Raw genomic sequence first — 19,152 nt, forward strand, 5'->3', positions numbered from 1 at the left:
GGGGGAAAAAGCTCAATAGTTAGACTTGCACAAAGAATGAAAGACATGACAAGTTCTATTACCAGTCACCGACAATATTAAACGTCCAGCGACCCTGAAAGATATTTTGGCATGAAAATGTGCTTTATTTTTTAAAATTTCAAATTATTAGGCCTATGTAACTGTTCGAGAACTACTATGAATACAGCACATATAGAACTTTTATTCTTTTCAATATGGCATCAGCTGCTGTTAGTTTGTTTACTATATGTGCAGGGCCAAATGAATAGAAGAAAAAATTAAATCAATACCATGAGTAAAACAAATAAATATATGATGAGTTGTTGGCATATATTTCTGTTTTGCCTCCCATTTCCAAAAATGGTTCCAAGAATAAATAAAAGAATTATGTATTCTTTATGTTGAGTTTATAAACTTAAAGTAGCATACCTGTCCTCCACATGGTGTTAAATGAGTAGGGAAATGTGGCGGCGTATATAGTTGAATGTTATGGGAAGTTGAGGAAGCAATCATACTTTGTCATGTTTTTTCTGACTTGACCCTAAACTTAATCTTCAGTCTTGCTATCTTATTGCACTATAGCATGGCAGAAGAATAGCCATGCCAATCCAGATTTCGAGAGAGGGGGACCTAGATAGCTAGGTGTATTTATTAGGCCTTGTCCCCAGACGTATGTCTTGTGTTTTTACCTGATCAATTTCTAAAACATCTCATTCATTGCTGATGTATTGAGCCATAAGTCTATTTTTTTTACATTCAGTATTTAATGAGAATTGCACGTTATTTTGTAGAGCCAAGCACTGTGGTGTGGGGATACTGTAGTTTTCGTAACGTAAACAACTCACTAAACTGTCAAAAATTAAACTGTTTATGTTGCGGCCTGGCAAAATATTTTGTAGACCCAAGCACTGCATTACAAAACCGAGGGGATGCTTTAGTTTTTATGTGATGTAAACAACTTGTGAAACATGGCTGTCAAGGTACTCATTTTCGGTGGTTTTTGGCTTTTTTTTTTTTTTTTTTTCATTTAATATCCAGCCAAGAAACGAAGCTTCATCACATATAGAAACCCCTGTGTATGGAAAATAAGCACATTCCTGCCAGCGGTTTCAGAGGAGATATGTCCAAGTTACAAAGAGAACAGAATTAATAAGAGATAAATTTGTTAATAAAATTTGTACTATGCTTCAGCAAATTGATTTGGAATGATGATATGTTTATACATCATATTATGAATATTTTGCCGAAAAAACCCCCAAATTTACAAACATACGCTTTGGTTAATACAGTTAGGCAGGTATTGGATGGCCATCCCATAGCAAAACAATGTAACTGCCATTATATTTTTGTGCAGTTACATTGTTTTGCCTTGGAACGTCCGCGGATCCTTTTAAAATCTTAAAATCAATGTTAATGTTAATTCAGTGTTTGTTTTTCAGATTTAACACATACATACAGTAAAACGATTCCTATAAAAATGAGATTTGAGTAAATTTCTTCAAACAAGTTATAACCGTATTTTATATCTGAAAATGTCAGTGTTTTTAGTTGTTAATGTTGAATTACAAAGTTTTATTACTTTGAAAAGCATTACAAAGTTTTATTACTTTGAAAAGCAGGTGGTTTTAAATTTGACCTTATTACCTTGTCTATTTTAAGTGTTTTAGTACTCTCTAAATGATATTCTAATGAACCTTTAAAAAAACTTGGAAGTTATAAAATGAGAAATATTGTATGTCTCTCTGTGACCTTAAATTACCTTTAATTTTAACCTTTTTCCTTGAAAGTCAATTTAAAGTTAATTTAAAGGGATATTTTAATGGAGATAAACATGGAATTCAATATTTTTTAAGTATTCTCTGAAGGGGGCTTTGCATTGGATTAATTTTGACCAAGACAAGATTAACTTTACCTTGGTGAAGTCCAACTGCTGTTCTCACTTGATAAATAAATAGCTAACAACAAAAGTTTGCGCATGTGTTTTAGTCGATTTGTGCTGTGAAAATCCCTGTAGTATGTGCAGTAGTTAAATGCGCTCAGGAAGATTTAACTGTGTTGCGTGTTGTGTTGTATTCCAGGGCAATGTTCATCTTGCTACACTTCTTGGGTAATGTAAACAAGAAGAATGTTGGAACACGCATTGTCTGCATTAAATTTCTCTGTTTCGAATCTTTGTGGGCAATGTTTGCCTTGTTACGCAACTTGGGTAATTTGACTAAGGAGAATGTTGGAACACAGGTTGTTCGCACTGCATTTTTTTGGTAAAAGTGACCAGGTACATAAATTAATCCAATGCGAACATGGGTTTATTTTCTCCCTGACCGGATGATCTTTTATATTATGACCCTGAGGCCACACCCATCTTTAAACTGTACTTGGGTAGAGTTTATAACGCTTGACCAACATAGCAAAAGAATGATGTGCACATGTAGCTACAAGTATGCTTGCAATTGATAATTTAATCATGTATTTTGCACAAAAATGCTATTATTAACAATACGTATGGACATAAAAAATCAATTCCATTGTTGAATAATTAAACAATAATTTAAAGAGATCCATTCTCTGATTTTCAGATTTCCCAACTCCAAGAACAAATATAAGCAATTCTGATGAGATTAGCACGAACAACATCGTATAAAATTCCCCTTAAACCTAATACACACTATGTAGACTACGACCACAATGCAACAAGGTACACAACAATTCATTTAACGTTGGTCTACTCAGATTGCATCATCGACAATCAGGAGACGGTGTTGCATTGAATAGTCTCTCGCGCAGAGCATAGATTAATTCGTTGGCTGATGAGTCGGCCCTGTATTTTTCCACTTTTACTTTGTACCTTAATTTTAGCTCAATGTTTACATTTACATAGTTGAATTGTCAAATGAACAGAACTAACGAATCTGTCTGTCTGTGAGTGTTTGATCTACTTTACTGAATGTAAAAATTGATAATGTGCTATTTAGTGGGTATAGAAACTTAATGGAGAGGAGCTGTGAAATGGTAGTGCTTGAATTTTATCAGAAATATTTCTTTCCCCTTTGTACCTAAATCAACTTAACATATTGAGTTTCATTGTGTGGATCATCACATATTTCTATCCTTTAATTTGATTTGATTTATTCTTATCGCATTCTCAAAGGTAAAAAATAAATGAAACAATTAAATTGGAAAGGGAAAACAAATTTAGAAAGATTGCATAGATATAACTCCTTTAATCTTTTGGGACATGCTTCCAAAGAGCTCCATAATTGTCTGCATTTGTGTTTGCTTCTTGATATGTAAGAAATAAAACCAAACTACTTAAGTTAATCATTTTTTTTTCGTCTGTTAAATTAGCTCTTTTAAGTCTATTGTATAATGGCCTGGTTCTCACGAGAGCCTTAGTATCCGGATCGGGAGCTAACCATTAGCGCTAACTGTTAGCACCTGTGTGAGAACGCCGATCGGTTAGCGCTAACCGTTAGTGGGATCCGGATACCGCTAATGGTTAGCAAGTGCCATCGGTTAGCACGTTGAGCGCATTTCTATCATCAACCAATCACACGTACGCGTTTACAATTTCCAGTTTCTTATTGGCCAGTTATTCGATCATCATATTCTTGGTATCGGGATCGGGATCTTCTCGTATGGACGCATGGCAGCTAACGGTTAGCAGGATCCGGATCCTGCTAACCGTTAGCTGCCGTGTGAGAACATAGCCAATATTAGGATCAGGTGGTTTAGAGAGTTGTCTTGGAGGCAACAAACACAATTAATTAGAACTTGTCACTCAAGGGAGGACTCTTAACATGTTGACTGCTAGACTTTTTAGGTTTTGTCCTGTCTGCCAAAAGAAGAATACATGTACAAACATACTTTCTTGAAATGTTTTCAAGTCACATATCAAAATTGTGAGTACTAAAATGGCGGGAAAATATTAGCAGGTGAGTAAACTGGTCGTTAGCAATGGGTTGCCTCTGCCAAGTTTTCTCGTCCACTTTTTGCATGGGTTAGTATATATTCAGAAGAGCACCCTCACTCGTGAAATTTTTTGTACTGCCGACAACATAACACAACAAACTTACATGCATTATTTGCACGTTATCATGTAGGTATGTCTTCCCTCCACTATCAGACGTTAAGTTTGTGGTTCTGCAATTTATAACGATGAAGTAATGAACGCTAGAATAATATCCCGGTTTTGATAAGTATAGTCATCCATCGTGCCCTCAGCAGCACCCTATGGGATGAGCATACTCGTCACTGGCAATGAACATGTTAACTAGTATTCGCCTCCTTCCTCCCAGGATCAGGAAAACCTGAAATTTATCATTATGTTGTATGGTATTTCCCTGATTAGGTCAAGTATTACTTAGGCGAGACTTTTTTTATACCTTGGTTAGCGAACCCACTGACTGCAAATATTGATGATTTCAAATAAAAACAAAGTTATATTTTTGGCAAATTAGCGCACCACCCGCCGCCACGAAAAAGTGGAAATTTTAGAAAAAAAATTATTTTTTTCTTTATTTTTATCATGTCCTCCGCTGCCTTGAAATCTCCAAAGATAAGATATGTATATTTCTTCCTAATTATATAAATTTGAAGCATTTAAACCATCCTATTTTACATTCACCAATAAAATTTTGTTTTTATTTTCTCCTCGGTCTGGATGTTTTTGGCAAAACTATTTGCCAAATAAGAAAAGAAAATTTTATTTTTATTCCACCCTCCTCCGATGATCTTTATAAAAAATAGTACGCGAAACAAGGAATAAAAAAAGTCTCGCCTTGGTGTGACATTTCTTGTGGTTACCCAATATAACAATACCAACAAACTTTTACAAGCAGGGCAGGTAATTATTATAAATTATTAAATGTATTCAAGGTTGTAATGAAAGTCTTAGAATTTTTAAATTGAAGCAACATAATGAGCAGGGAGTATGAATGACATTAGATTGAACCACACACTGTGAATGTCAGCAGCTTTGCATGGTTACGATGAGAATACTGCTTTAAATATTTAATGATAATTTAAAATATCTGTACTGTGAATCATGTCAAATAATGACTGAAAATTAAAATCGCAAAAATAAATGGTCGCAATCTATTTCAAATTGTAAAATCGCGAAAATAAGGGGTTTTCAGTATCTCATAATTATAATTTTTTTAAATAAAAAAAAAATTAAACAATATAAATTCTACTAACAATAAGAAAACTATTTTTACAATATTTGTTTTGGCTGTGTTTATTGTCTTATAAAATACTTGTATAAAACTTATTTCTTTTACTTATTTTTTTTTTTTGTATTCACTTTAAGAATCGAGTACACTTGGTTGATAGATTCATGTAACATTTTTTTCAGAATTGTATTTGTAAAATATTCCTTCCGAGATTAATTTTGCAAATGGACTTTGATGTTATCATCTATCTTCTTTCATATTTCAAAATATCTTGGTGTTGTAGCTGAGTCTTCCTCTACATATATTTGCTGTTTAATTTTTAGTAGCTAGCTTGGAAATGGCCTTGATAAAGTCTAAATATATATTAGTTTGTAAGCAGGATAAGGACAAAAAGACAGAGTTGATGAATTGTTCTGTTGTGTTTTAGAAGGTATAATGATAGAAGTAATTTGCATAAGAATGAGAGCAATCAACAAAGCCTAGGAATCAAATCCAATGCAAATATAGTGAAAAATTAATTATACTTTTTCAGTGAAGATTTAATTATGGTGGTAGTAATATGTATGTATGTATATAAAACGCTTAGTTTTAGAATTATCTTTTTGAAAAAACTCAAGTTAAAACTTTAATTTATAGAAGTGATTAGCCCTAATCTAAACTTTTTGTAAACTAAATATTTTTATGAATACAGTTATAAAATATTATAAACATTATGGATGATCCTTAGAAAGTACAGCAGCTTCTTGCATTATACTCAGATGTGAGGTTTACATTTTGTTTACTTTAAGTAGATAAATTAAGTTGATAATCAATAAAGTAAACTAAAATTTAGTCAAAACAACAATCTTGTAATAGTTAATGATATACTGCTAGCCAACACCTCAAATACTCAAATACAACCTTAAATTTCTTATTTAAAATTAATTAATTCTCAGTAAAACTTAAAATTAAGTTTTTATTTGATTTGCTAGTTGTTTATTGTAGATTTACATTTGCAGAACAACTTTAATTTAACATTCAATACAATCTGATGTCTTCATATTTAGATTCAATCTGTGTGGTATTTTTTAAAAATTGCTTCTTTTATGTCAATATTTTATACTATGTAGTGATTAGTTTTTGTTTGGTGTATCCAGTATGCATATGGTATCCTTATTAGCATATTATTGTAAATAATACTTTTTAAACCAGATGGGTTTTTTTTCGTTGTGTTAAAGATTTCATCTTATTTTATTTGTCCTTCACAATAGTTTTACATGATATTTAAATTACCTCGGTATGATCTGGCTACAAATTCAGTAGCTAATAAATATAAAGTTTATAGTTTCAGAAAGTGTAAGGTTAACACCCCTCCACCAGAATGGAATCAACTACACTTAGTTATTACTAAGTTATTATCTCAATAATTCTTTCTCTGCTGTAGGGGTTTTACAGAGCAGATGGATCATTCTATTAAATGTTTGTCCTTTGTTGAGAGGGAGCAGAAATATTAAAACAAGTGGAAGTTGAATTCCCAAGTCTTTGAACAGGATAATAGAGCCGGCAGGAGAGAGAATAGATTAGCTAATTTAAAGAGTAGAGTGAAGTAGTTACCGAGTGAAGGGTTGTGAATTATCGGAAGGTGAGTAGAACAGTTTGAGACCAGTATTGACTCTGGATTGATTAAACTTATTGTAATTACTATGCAAAGTAGGTATGTACTGTACTATCTTTCTGCATGGCCAGCTACCTGCACAAATCTAATACCAGTGTTGTATTGTTTTGAATGTTTGGAAAATTACTCAGAAAGTTATACTAGGAAGAGATCTGTGTTGAGGGGAAGATTTTCTAGAAACTTATCAACGTTGCATCATATTGGTGAGCTATGAATATTTATAGTAGAAGATTTAGCAGGTGGTTTTGCTGATGAGCATGGTAGCTAAGGAAGTTGATTAGCCATGGCTAGGGTTGGTGTTCCGACATGTATTTTTTAAAGTTTTCACTGATTTCAAGGTTGGGAAATGGCAAATTACAGTGAATATTCGTTAGGCCAGCAATAAAAATTGTGGCTGTTGCACAGTTGAGCGATCAGCAATAATAGAGTACAGGTCGTGCTTGATTAATTAACCTGTGAGAAAGAGTTGTGATGAAGCGTACACAAACGCATACACACTTATACTCACTTCTCCTTATGAAAGTAAAGTTCACTTGTTTTTCTCAATATGGCCGAAGAGTTATTAGCAGCGGAGCAGTGTTAGTTATCGAAGGAGTGCAGAGCTTTGGGAAATTCATAGCCAACGAGCTCGTCGTGGTGTGTACAGCGTATTCTCTTCATTATCATATTCAATGTGATTGTGTTTTCCCAACTATGTGAGCTTCTTGCAGTGTTCTAGCCTCCTGTGTAGATTGGTACTTAAGTTAGTTGTGTTGTGTGCAAAATCTTTGGCCGTGGAAATTGAATTTTTAAAACTAATTAGCATATTAATTAGTGAATGCCTGGTGTGCGGGTGACGATAATAATATGGAGATTGGATTCGTCAATATTAGTCTGGTAGAAGCACTTTATGTGTTGTTTGTATTACTGTATCTTCAATTGAATGTAAATTCAAACTAGATATTCAGTGGTGTATTTTCAAATTCTATTTTGTAGTTCTCTAAAGTACTTGCTAATAATAAATATGGATTTATTTATATTTAGTTTGTCTTTCAATTTCATATATTATAGTAAATTATATCGTAATAAATAATTAAGGCTAAGAGGAAAATAGAAATCAAAGAAAATATCAGGTCCTGAAATATACCTCTTCACAACAAACCACAAATGTTTAATACCAACACTTGTGGGGGTTCTCGGATTTCCAGTGTGGTAAAAACAAAATATTGACACTAAAATCAGTATACTGATCATGATTGATTTGTTTTAGTTAGTTTTAAATATTATATAATATGAAGCCATTTATAGTTAAGGTATTAAAATAAATTTTAGGAATTTGGGTCAACCTAATTATTATAAAGATTATAAGTTTTTTTTTTTTTTTTTTAGACTGTATTGTCTATAATAATATGGTGACATTTATACATTTATTAGGTTTAGTATCATGAGAAAATGTTCAAATAATCTGATTTCTGATGATAAAAAGTAAGTTTTACTGAAGAGTGAAACTTTGGGATTCAATTAGAAAACGTGTTGAAAGTTGTTATTGCTGTTAGTGTTGCAATCATTGACGCCGAGAGGGCGGGCCTTACAGGTCAAGGGGCCTGGGGCCGACAGGGGCCCGGGATGCTAGGTAAAAAAATTTAAAAATAAAATAAATAAATACAAATTATTAAATGTATACATTCATCCAGTATCATTCATGTGTTTTTCCCACACTTGTAAATAAAGCTGATCGTTTATTGATGAAAGCTCGTAATTAATCACTTCTAATTTTTTTTTATGAATATTTTCATGACTTCTACTACTCTTAGAGTTTATGTTTACAATGTAGCAAATAGTATATCTTTGCATCATTAATTAATAATTATCAAAGGCTTGGTCACTAGACATCGTCAATATATATACAAGTTTGAAAATATGAATAGAGCTGATAGAGATTCGATACTGAATTAATATATTAAACCAGTGGCAGATTAAAGAGGGGCCTCGTTCTCTCCCACCCCCTAAATTTTTCAAATTTAACAAAACTTTAGAATAAAAGAAAATTCTACTCAAATTTTAAGTCTTAACAGTGTCATTTCTGGTGCCATAATCATAACTTTTGTTACCTTTAAGCCCCACCATCATGGGGCTGATGTCATATACCCTTCATTTGTGAAAGTCATTCTCAGGGCCCTCTATTTGAAATTCTTGGATCCGCCAGTTATGAATCTTTTCAGCTCAACGTTTACTTTTCATGTTTCCATATTTATATAATCCGTTGAAAGACTAGCTTCTGTGGGCCTTTCCACCGGCCCCCACCGGGGATCTACCCCTCGATCCCACTGAGTCCCTAGATGACCCCAATGGGCCTGGGCAGCAAAGCTGCCCCAGGGCCCACAGGCGTCCCGGTGGCTCTGGTTGCAAAACATTTGCCATAATTTGGATATGTATTTGCCAAAGCAATTAACTACTTATTCTGTCCTCAACACCTCCTTTAAATGTCAAATTTTCTATTTTAAATTGTGAGTGTTATTATCCTTATTTTGTTCTACATTCTACATCCTATTGATCTTATCCAATTATCACATTCCTATTGATTACTTGGCTTATTTCTTAAGTGCTGTCATATTTTTAAAGTTATATAATATGTTCACAATATAATATCAAAACCAAATTACAAAAATAAATTTGAACATGTTTACTTGTAAATGTAACTAAATATCAGCCAGCTGATATTGAAAGTACATTTTTGAATTTAATAGTTTAAGTAAAAGCTTTGTATACTATACTCTAGGAAAACAGCTGGTGAAAACTGTTTTTTTTATTTTATAAAAAGCAGTAGGCCTGCTAACTCTTTAGGTGATAACTATTATGCATTAAAATAGAGTACAACAGCATGACATTTGAAACTTGTGCACAAACAAAACTGCTGTATTGTAAATCGCTGATGTGGTGTTGGCAATATGATGCACCCCCCTTCAATGAGATGATGTTCCAACCAATACTCTGTCACCACAGATTTGAATGCTTATGTTTTCAGTCCATTTTTTGTTTCATAAATTGAATAGTCAATTCCCAGCCTTATTTGTAAGCACTTAAGAAAATGATCATAAATAGTAATTTGGTTCTCAAAAGTAAACATGTTAGCTGTATATAGTAGTCTGTTTGCCTGATAAAATAATGGCGAATAGTCAAAACTCTGGATAAGGATTAACATGACGTATTGCTGATACTGTACCAACTCCAATCTTTTAAATGGCACTGTATAAATTCCTACCTTTTTATTTATAGTACCACAGAGAGATCTAGAGTAAGGGCAGAAGAGGCACCCTCTACTGCTTGTATTGACATACATTTTTTGTATTCATTAATTATAAAATTTTTATTTTTTCCTTTTTCTGTATGTTTGTAGCAGAACCATTTTGCTGAATGAAAAAACAAATCCTCTTTGCCCAATGATAATTCTTGAAAATATAGAATTTGCACAAGGTATAGACAAGTTTCACTTGGAAGGGTGTCGGTTCATTAATGTCGAAATGCTCTGCTAAATGTTTTGTTCTGGCAGGTTCAATAATCAGCTGTATGTGCTAAGGGGCACAGTATTTTGCGATCATTTAATAACTTTATTTATCCACGGATACTCATTTCAATCTTTTTACAAAGGTTGGTCTTCCAAGAGGCCGTGTTCTTAAACTACTGATATGATAAAAGAAAGGGAAAACAAACATGGAAAAGTAAAAACCTACCAACTGTAAAGAAAGATGCTTTGTAAATGCCTTTTATTATTATTATTATTATCAACTTCTAACTTGGTTTCAATGTAAGTATATTTGGTCGTTTCTCAAACCAGCTAGATTGTTTTTCAACTTTAAGTATAACCATAACAATATTTTGACTGAAATTAAAGCATTATAAAATGTTTGTTGAGACTTATATTTAAGCAGATGATGGAAAGGTGCACATAAACATGCATCATCTCCCTTGACAGTTTCTGTTAATTATCTCGAAGTAAAGACTCATTAGCATCAAATAAACAAAACTGGTAGAGAAAGTGACATGGAGGTGGGATCTTAAATGTACATTTACTATATTTTCTATGGAATGGATTAAGTTCTTAGAGTACTGTTTTTAAGGATTTTAAGTTGTCCTTTCTAACAAATAGGTTTCTTTAAGTAAGTCTCATTCTCTTCTCATTTCCCTTTCACGATTAAAATACTTTCCACTTGTAAAGTTGAGAATTTAATAAATCTTACCACAGACATATAGACAATAAAATTCAATATTTTGTCACTGTAAATCAGTGAAAAGTAAATTATTTGGATATCAAGCTTGACACATTCTGCATCGACTGACAGTTGGCTGACTTTTGGCCAACGAATTCGTCCATACTATATGAAACACATCGGTTGGTTGCATCAATGAGAGCCTTAACGATTCACTGTGTACCGAATTGTGTTGCGTAGACTTTTTCAGATTTTGCCACAATCTTTTACTGCTATTGTGGTATTGTGCTTACAATTTAAGTTAAAAATTGAATAATTGTAACATCACATAAATATTATGACTCATTCTAGCATCATTGTAATTTTATTTAGATGTTTGTGAGCATGTTCTCTGTTGAAACTTAGATTCAATTGAATTGCAGTGTTCAAGCAAAATACTTTCCTTATTGTTTTATGTTTGAGAATATTACAGTAGTGCTTTAAAATGTGTTCTTCGTGTAGTTTTTTTTTTATTGCATTTAAGTACAGCTAATGGTGAATTTGATATTACTAGTACTTTAAAACTGGTTTAAAATACAGTGATTGATCATAAAAAGCTAGTAAAGGGAATCCATAAAAGTGATAATATTTCAGAGAAAATATTATAAGTATATGCGGTATAAGCAATTTTTAAAATAAGTTGATTCATGTAGTATACCTAATACTATACAGTATCAAGACAAAAAGAGTTTTCCTGTGCGTATAATTTACAGCAGCATAATAGTAGTATAAAATATTAAAAGTTCAAATAATTTTTTCTCCCAACAATACAAAGATTTAACTGTTTCATATTGGTACATGCATTAGTTGTTGTGTTGACTTACAGGTATGTAGTCACAAGATAAATAAATGATATTGATTAGCAGACTTGCTGTACAATCCTAGGTAAATATGGTTTAGAATGATGCTGGGCCTAGGTAGTAATAGTAACTATACTTCAGTCAAGTTAACTCCATCTGGTGTTGGCTTCATATCAACATGTCTTTGTTAATCACGGTAGCTTATTCTGCAATACAATTGTTGTTGAAATATGGAATATTGTAATGTTTTATTGTTTTGAGTATATAGAATAGAAAGTCGTTTTTGACTTAATCATTAATATTATAATAATCTTGTATAATTTATATACTACTCTACTCAATTAAGTTTTTAAAATGCTTATAAAAAGCTCTCTGTTGCTAACCCACCTCTCTGAAAAGAGGTGAACTTCTCATGGCATCTTTACATAAGCAGATGGAGCCACATTCCACAAGAGAGACACAGGAACAGCACAAATTTTTTCCAATTTTTAGTAAGATTTAGATGATTTCTTTGTCATCATTGGCAGATTTTTCTGTAAAGAGGTCATATATTATTTTATGGTCAAGTCAAAAGAAGATTTCACAAGTTGGAAAAATTTCATATTATACACAAAGTATTTCAGATACAATATTAACATAAACTAAGATTTTTACAGAAAATATTTCATGTGTTTGGATATTGACTAATTTCAGCTCTAAAGTTATCAGTTTATCTGCTTGAGTTATGCGTGCTTTTTACGTTGAAGATTTTCTGTTGAAACTTAGATTCAATTAAAATGCAATGTTCAAGTAAAAACTGGTTTAAAATGCAGTGATCAGACCTGTGTTTTTTAAGGTGTAAGTAGAGTTAAGCATAGTTTTTCCTCCGAGTTTGTTTTAAAGATACATTGTTTCAAGTTTCTGGTGGAGATGGAATGTGAAAAATTGGTTTCATCAAAAATGTACAGTAAATGGTCTAATAAGAGAGAGACAAATTACAGAAATTATAATTTATTAGTTTACCTATATAAAATACTTAGCAGGTTTAAATATAGTTAAACTAAAATTAGTAAAGTCATTACTAATGTTAACCACTGTATCACTATTGTTATCCATAAGACCATATTGGCATTAGTCTTTGTTGACCTGTTAGAATGTACTATGACTTACAATTCTAATCTTCTGAAATAGTCAGTAAGCTTAGCAAAATACATACTGAAATCCAAAGATTCATAAATATTGTTTTATTGAGTGAAGTGGTTGCCATAGCAACATTTGAGGACAGTTCGCTTTCAATGAATTTCGTTGAAGTACTTTAGACTTCAATGAGCATTGTCAACAGTGGCTTTTGAGAATGAAGGATGTTTTTGTTTGAGAGTTGAAATGGGATTCAGAAGCGATCTGGTTTAAGCTTTTAGTCTTTTTATAACTTCTTTTCACACAACTCTCAGATTCTTTACTGAATGATCCAGATGATAGCAGGTGCTGCAATATTAATATCACTTTTGTGTCCATGGCAAATATTGATTGATTTATGGAGTATGCAGAAGAGGTGCGCTTGATTTCTGTTGTGCCAACATTTTAACAGTTTTAAGATGGATATAATTTTTTTTCTTGAGGTGATGATCTGTTCAGTGTTTAGCAAAATGTATTTTGAGTCTTTAATGCTTATCACTATGCCAATCTCTATACTTAATGACCAGGATTATCTAAGTACTTTAATGTACTTATTTCATAATCGTTACTTCTTGGTACACAAGTAACTAGAATTTTAAATCTATTATTAACATCTTCCTTTTGTTATGCAGCATAACTCATGCCTACTTTCCAATCAGGGTGTCCTCAGGTTTAAATCCAGAAATATTTTGCTAAAAAGATTTGCTAAAATGCAGAACTAGTAACAAACTTCGGTACCACTTAAAACCTTGATTAATAAGTAATTTAACTCTATTTGATGAAGATGCATCTTTCTTATTAGTGCATTTTTTGTGTTATTCCTTGGTACAAATGGAGCTTTCGTGGCCCTAATAAAAACCACCATTAAGAGTTAAGTGATCATGTTCCTGTTGTTAAGTAAAGTGTTTTAATTATTGTTGATATTGTTATTGTTATGATTTTTGTTGTTGATTGTTGTTATTTGTATTATTATTATTTTGTAGTGGTTATAGTTTGCATTGCATTATTTCAACTTTAATTTCAATCCAACAATTTTTATCACAGTTGGATGCATGAGCGTACTTTCATCAAGAAGAGTCCTTTGTCTCTGAATTCTACAGTAATTGTCATTAGTAAATTACTTTGTCATTGATTGGTAAATCTTAAGTACTGGCAGTGCTGTTTTATAATTTGATGATTGTTAAACACCAGATGTTTAATGCTAGAAAGTTTTAATGCCTCAAATAGCTGCTGGATTTACTTTTTCTGTTGTGGCTCAAGAGGTTCCATGCATTCTAGTTTTAAGAGCATAGATCGACTGAAAATATTTGGCTTTGTATGCTAGAATGTAGATCGTTTAAATGTCTCTGTGGGTATGATACCATTATTTTAGTCGCTTAAGGTTTAAAAAATTCTTTTTGTGGATATGGTACTAGAAGCATTTTAGGTTTATCAGTATATCAGTATAATGTGTCTTTCAAAATGGTTTGTGGATTAATTCAAAGTAATCTTAGTCTTCAAATCTTTAAAGGTGTTCAGACTAGACGATGTAGAGGATCATAGGTTTTCCAACATCTTGTACTTTGTAGCTTTTTTGATTGTGATTACACTGTAGGTATGCTAAACCATGCTAAACCATTGATATCTTTGTGTCCCTGGTTGTACTATAATCCATCAACTTACTTTTAAATTACAAATCCAAATACAAGTTACAGTGTACCATCTTTCTGAAGACATGTTTTTAATGTATCAGTTCTGTTAACAAAATGAACCATGGACATGAAAGAACACCATAAGATTTTCTTCAAGAAAGTAAGCTCTGAGGTTACCCGAGCATCGTAACAACCAATCGACTGCACAGCATTTCAAGTTTACTCAACTACGACACTCCATAATACATGCAAGTGCACCCCTAGTTCCATTACCTCTGGGTGTATATATGCCCAATTCCCCACTAGGAGTTGTATTATCCACATCCACTGGAATCTGGAGGTCCATCTAAAATTATATTGTCACTCCACTAGGATTGACTATGCGTCAAAGATCTTATAAACACAAGATAGCGTTCTCCGCGATTTACGCGTGCAAATTCTGTAATAAGGCATGAATGGCGCCCTCTTGCTAAATTGGAAACTTTTAACCTTTGACCGCTATGACTATACCGTACTGTGAACAGCAGAACAGGAACCATCTCAAATCCATGGCAACAGATAGGACGCCCTCTTCCAAAACTGATTACTTTTTCTCTTTGGTATAATAGCGCATGAATGGCGCCCTCTTGCTAAATTGGAAACTTTTGAACCTTGACCGACGGCGATTTTTTTTTCCGTACGAAACATTTACATGAAACTCCACTCGGGCCGTCTCGGCTGAATCGACCCGAAAATCTCATTGCAGAATTCAGGAGGTCAAAAGGTCATCAACGGATAAACGTCTACAGAACAACTTCTGAGCTGTCTCTTATACACATCTAGATGTGTATAAGAGACAGATTCCAAACAAGATCAAAGGCGCAACGCATAAGCCTAAACTATAGATAATTCCTATTTGAATCATTACCTTAAATTTCCAAGCTTACTACCAGGGTTCGACAGGCCACAAATACATGACATATATCATAATTTATTGATAAAGTAGTATAGTAACGGCAGTACTGTGCTCCATTTCTCAGCTATTTGTACATTGCCCTCAATTCGCTAAACACTTATGAATAATGCATAAGCCACGGTTGAAAAATGTAGCTCATAAACCATCCAAACCCATAGAGATATAACAAAGATACTAGAAATACAAGATAGAGTTCTCGCATTGTAAAAATGAGGCGGAAGTCGTGCCCAACGTAGGCGGCGCCCTTCTTTTTAACCATGCAAGTTTCCTATACTTCGTGCCCAACGTACAGGGCGCCCTTCTGTTTTTATCCTACAACCAAAGTACTGTATTGTTGTACCACCCACATTAATGTTGTATTGTGAAGGTCGCTGTCGTTCTAAACTACTTCAGTCGTCATTATCGGGGCTTTGCTCCTGCATTCATTTAACATTCTTTTGAGTGTTTCTTAGGCTAAAATTTTTTTTTTATTCTTCGTTTCGCGAACTTATTTTTTTAAAGATCGTCAGAGGAGGGTGGGAAAATCCAGGTCTAGTACCAGCATGTTCGTATAGCTCAGTGTGTAGAGTAACGGTAATGCAAGGGTCTTGGATTCAATCAAATCTCAAAGAGAACAGATAAGTTTTCCTTGAATAAAAAATTGGCCCCTATGGTGTTTTTTTTCTCATTAACTGAAAGCAGTTCTACTTCCTGTATGATTTTTAATATGAAAAAACAAATTCGAAAAAATTAATGTAAAAGTTAGATTTCACTCCTGTTGAAGTGTATAGATTTTTATTGCTTTGGTTTTTTTTTTTGTTTTTTTTTTATGTCATGACAACAGGTGCCTTCCAAAACTTCCCATTAAATATCTATAAAATTGATAAAGCTTATTTTTAATATGGACTGTAAAAGCTTGTATTGTACAAGGCTGTAAAAAAGTCATAATTAAAATGTACAAAATATTAAATATTATAATTAGTTTTAAAAAAAATACAAAAGGTTCTAAACTAAGTAATAATTTTATGTTTTTATACTATTCAGTTTTGTCTTTAAATTTGGATGAATAAAGATGTAGCCTGCTTGACATGAAATAAATGTTTACATTCTTTAGTTCATATCTTGATTTTTTTTTGGCATTCTTTAGTCATTTTTTATGGTCTTCTACTGTGGCAGTATAATATTAGAAACAATGTTTACTAAGTAAATTAAAGTTAGAAATAATCCTTTTAAAAAAAGACAAATGGATGTATAAATGAAGGTCACAGCAGAGTTAGTGATTTTTGAAAAGAATACAATTAGAACTACTTTGTCAACTCATTAAGAGTACACAACCCAAATGATTAATAATTCTCATCAGATTTAACATTAACTTAATCCCTATTGGATGCCATGCGGATTAGTATAATACCTTTTTAGTCCTCTCATTGGTAAAGCATATTATGATATTGAGTATTCCGTCTGTTTATTGGCATTTTTACTAGGAAGATCCACCTTTTAAGCACTTCAGTACTTTTTTATTATAAAAATGAGTCAGGGGATAAATGTGAGGTCTCACTACAAAATGAGTCTCATCGTTAGAAAATCCAAAAATGAGTTAATATTACACTTTGGTAGATCACATTATAAGCTTTAATTTGGTCTTTGAATGGCTTCCCTAGGATAAATAGATCCAGAGATGTTAGCATTTAAAGTTTAAGTGTATGAGAACCAGGTTTTGAGAAAATCGGCCTCAAAGATAAACTAACCTGCACAAATAATAGAACTAGAATTACAGAATATGCGAAGAGAACACTGTTTTAGTAAGAAAATTCACTTAAAAAGTACACAATCATAAAATATAAGTATCAAGTTATTCAAAAACATTAATATCAAAATTTTTTTTAAATTTTGCCTTTGACCTATTTTGGTGAATATCTCAAAATGATTTCACCAATGATGCGTCTCATTTCGTGGTGAGACCTCACAAATTAGCTTTTCTTATTTCTTGCAATTTAATGAACAATATAAGGCCTAGGTTGTGCCTTAATATTTTGAGACTCTTTAGTGATTGTACCTAAATGTTTTCTGCAGCAAGTCCAGCATATTATTAATAACTTCAAAATTACATCCATCTTGATGAGGGGTGCTCATAATGTTAAAATGTTTTTAAATTAAGATCAAGATTGTATGTCATATTCTCTTATTGGCAAGCTTAGTAAAAAAATAATAGTCAATCAATTCAAGTTTTTGTTAAATTTTTTCAAACATCGGCTGTATTCGACTGGTCGTTCTTCCAGTTTAATATAGTGTTTGTATTTTGTTAGCCTACAATTATTTTTTGAATTCATGTGGATAAATATTATAATTTATATTTTTTTAAAAATTTAATCTATATTATATTAACGCAAATGTTGTTGCTAAGCTGACCAATCGGCCATGTTTTTTTTTGGTCACATGGATAACTTAACGCTGATTAACGCACTCTGGTTAAATTTGTTGTCTATTTTACTGTACGAACCAGTCGAATGAAAATAATACTCAACAAAAAATCGTAGTCAATGAAATGAACCAGTTAAATAAGCAAATTGTTAAAATTTTGGACATTCTTATTATTATTATTATTATTATTATTATTATTATTATTATAGCACGTTTCGTAATTCGTACAAAATATTTATAATGGGTTTAATGGGTATTTAAGTAAACTTTAGCTTTTTGTAAAGGTGTTACCATACTAATAACAATATAATTATATTTAAATAGTTTTCTGTAATAATTATATTTAAATTGTTTTCTATAATATAAAATGTCAAAGATGCTAGTTATTTTGTTTTCAGCACACAACAAATATTTAAATAGTTATCTAGAGAAGTAGCAAGGTAAAAAGTGGCTTCTGAGTGTAAGGTGTTATACTAAGTAGTTATGGGGAATGCACCAACCTTAGAGTTTCATTTATTAAGGGTATGATGTAATATTTAACTAATTTTTAGAGAAGGGCAAGCTAAAAATTTCAATTTTAAGTGTTGACGTACACCCTGTAAGTAGTTTTCAAGGGAACGTAGTAAGCTATGAGATAACGCTGGGATAACTAATTTTTTAGAGAGCTGAGCAAGCCGGGAGTGTCCTATTTGAATGAAAGATGAAAAAATTAAGTAGATTTTTAACAAACACAGCTAGCTACTATAGGAGTTTCCTTTTCTTGTGTTTGAGAGCGAGTTGAAAAGATTTTGGATCAATAATTTAGCGTGCGTTTGAACGATGATTTATGAAAGTGGGAGTAGTTCTTTTGTTGATTCTTGGTCGTTCTGTACTCCTTCAATTACAGACAGGCAAATCTACTAGACTATACCATTTATAACACAGGGATGTAACATAAACTTATTTTACTACATTCAACTTAACTAGGAAAATAAGTTGAGATGTACAGCTTACTTTAGTATGTACAATTTAGGTTGGAATTGTCGGTTTATTACCACTTTATTGTTTTATGTTAGTATACGTGTCTTCTTAGTACACTTATTTTCTGATGGAAATATGATTATTTGAAAATAAAAAGCAATGGATCGAATATTTATTTCTTTACCATAAATATTTTACGA

Source organism: Anneissia japonica, unplaced genomic scaffold, assembly GCF_011630105.1.
Source record: "Anneissia japonica isolate Jap-2015-1 unplaced genomic scaffold, ASM1163010v1 scaffold997_len2565447_cov190, whole genome shotgun sequence".
Classification (NCBI taxonomy): Eukaryota; Metazoa; Echinodermata; class Crinoidea; order Comatulida; family Comatulidae; genus Anneissia; species Anneissia japonica.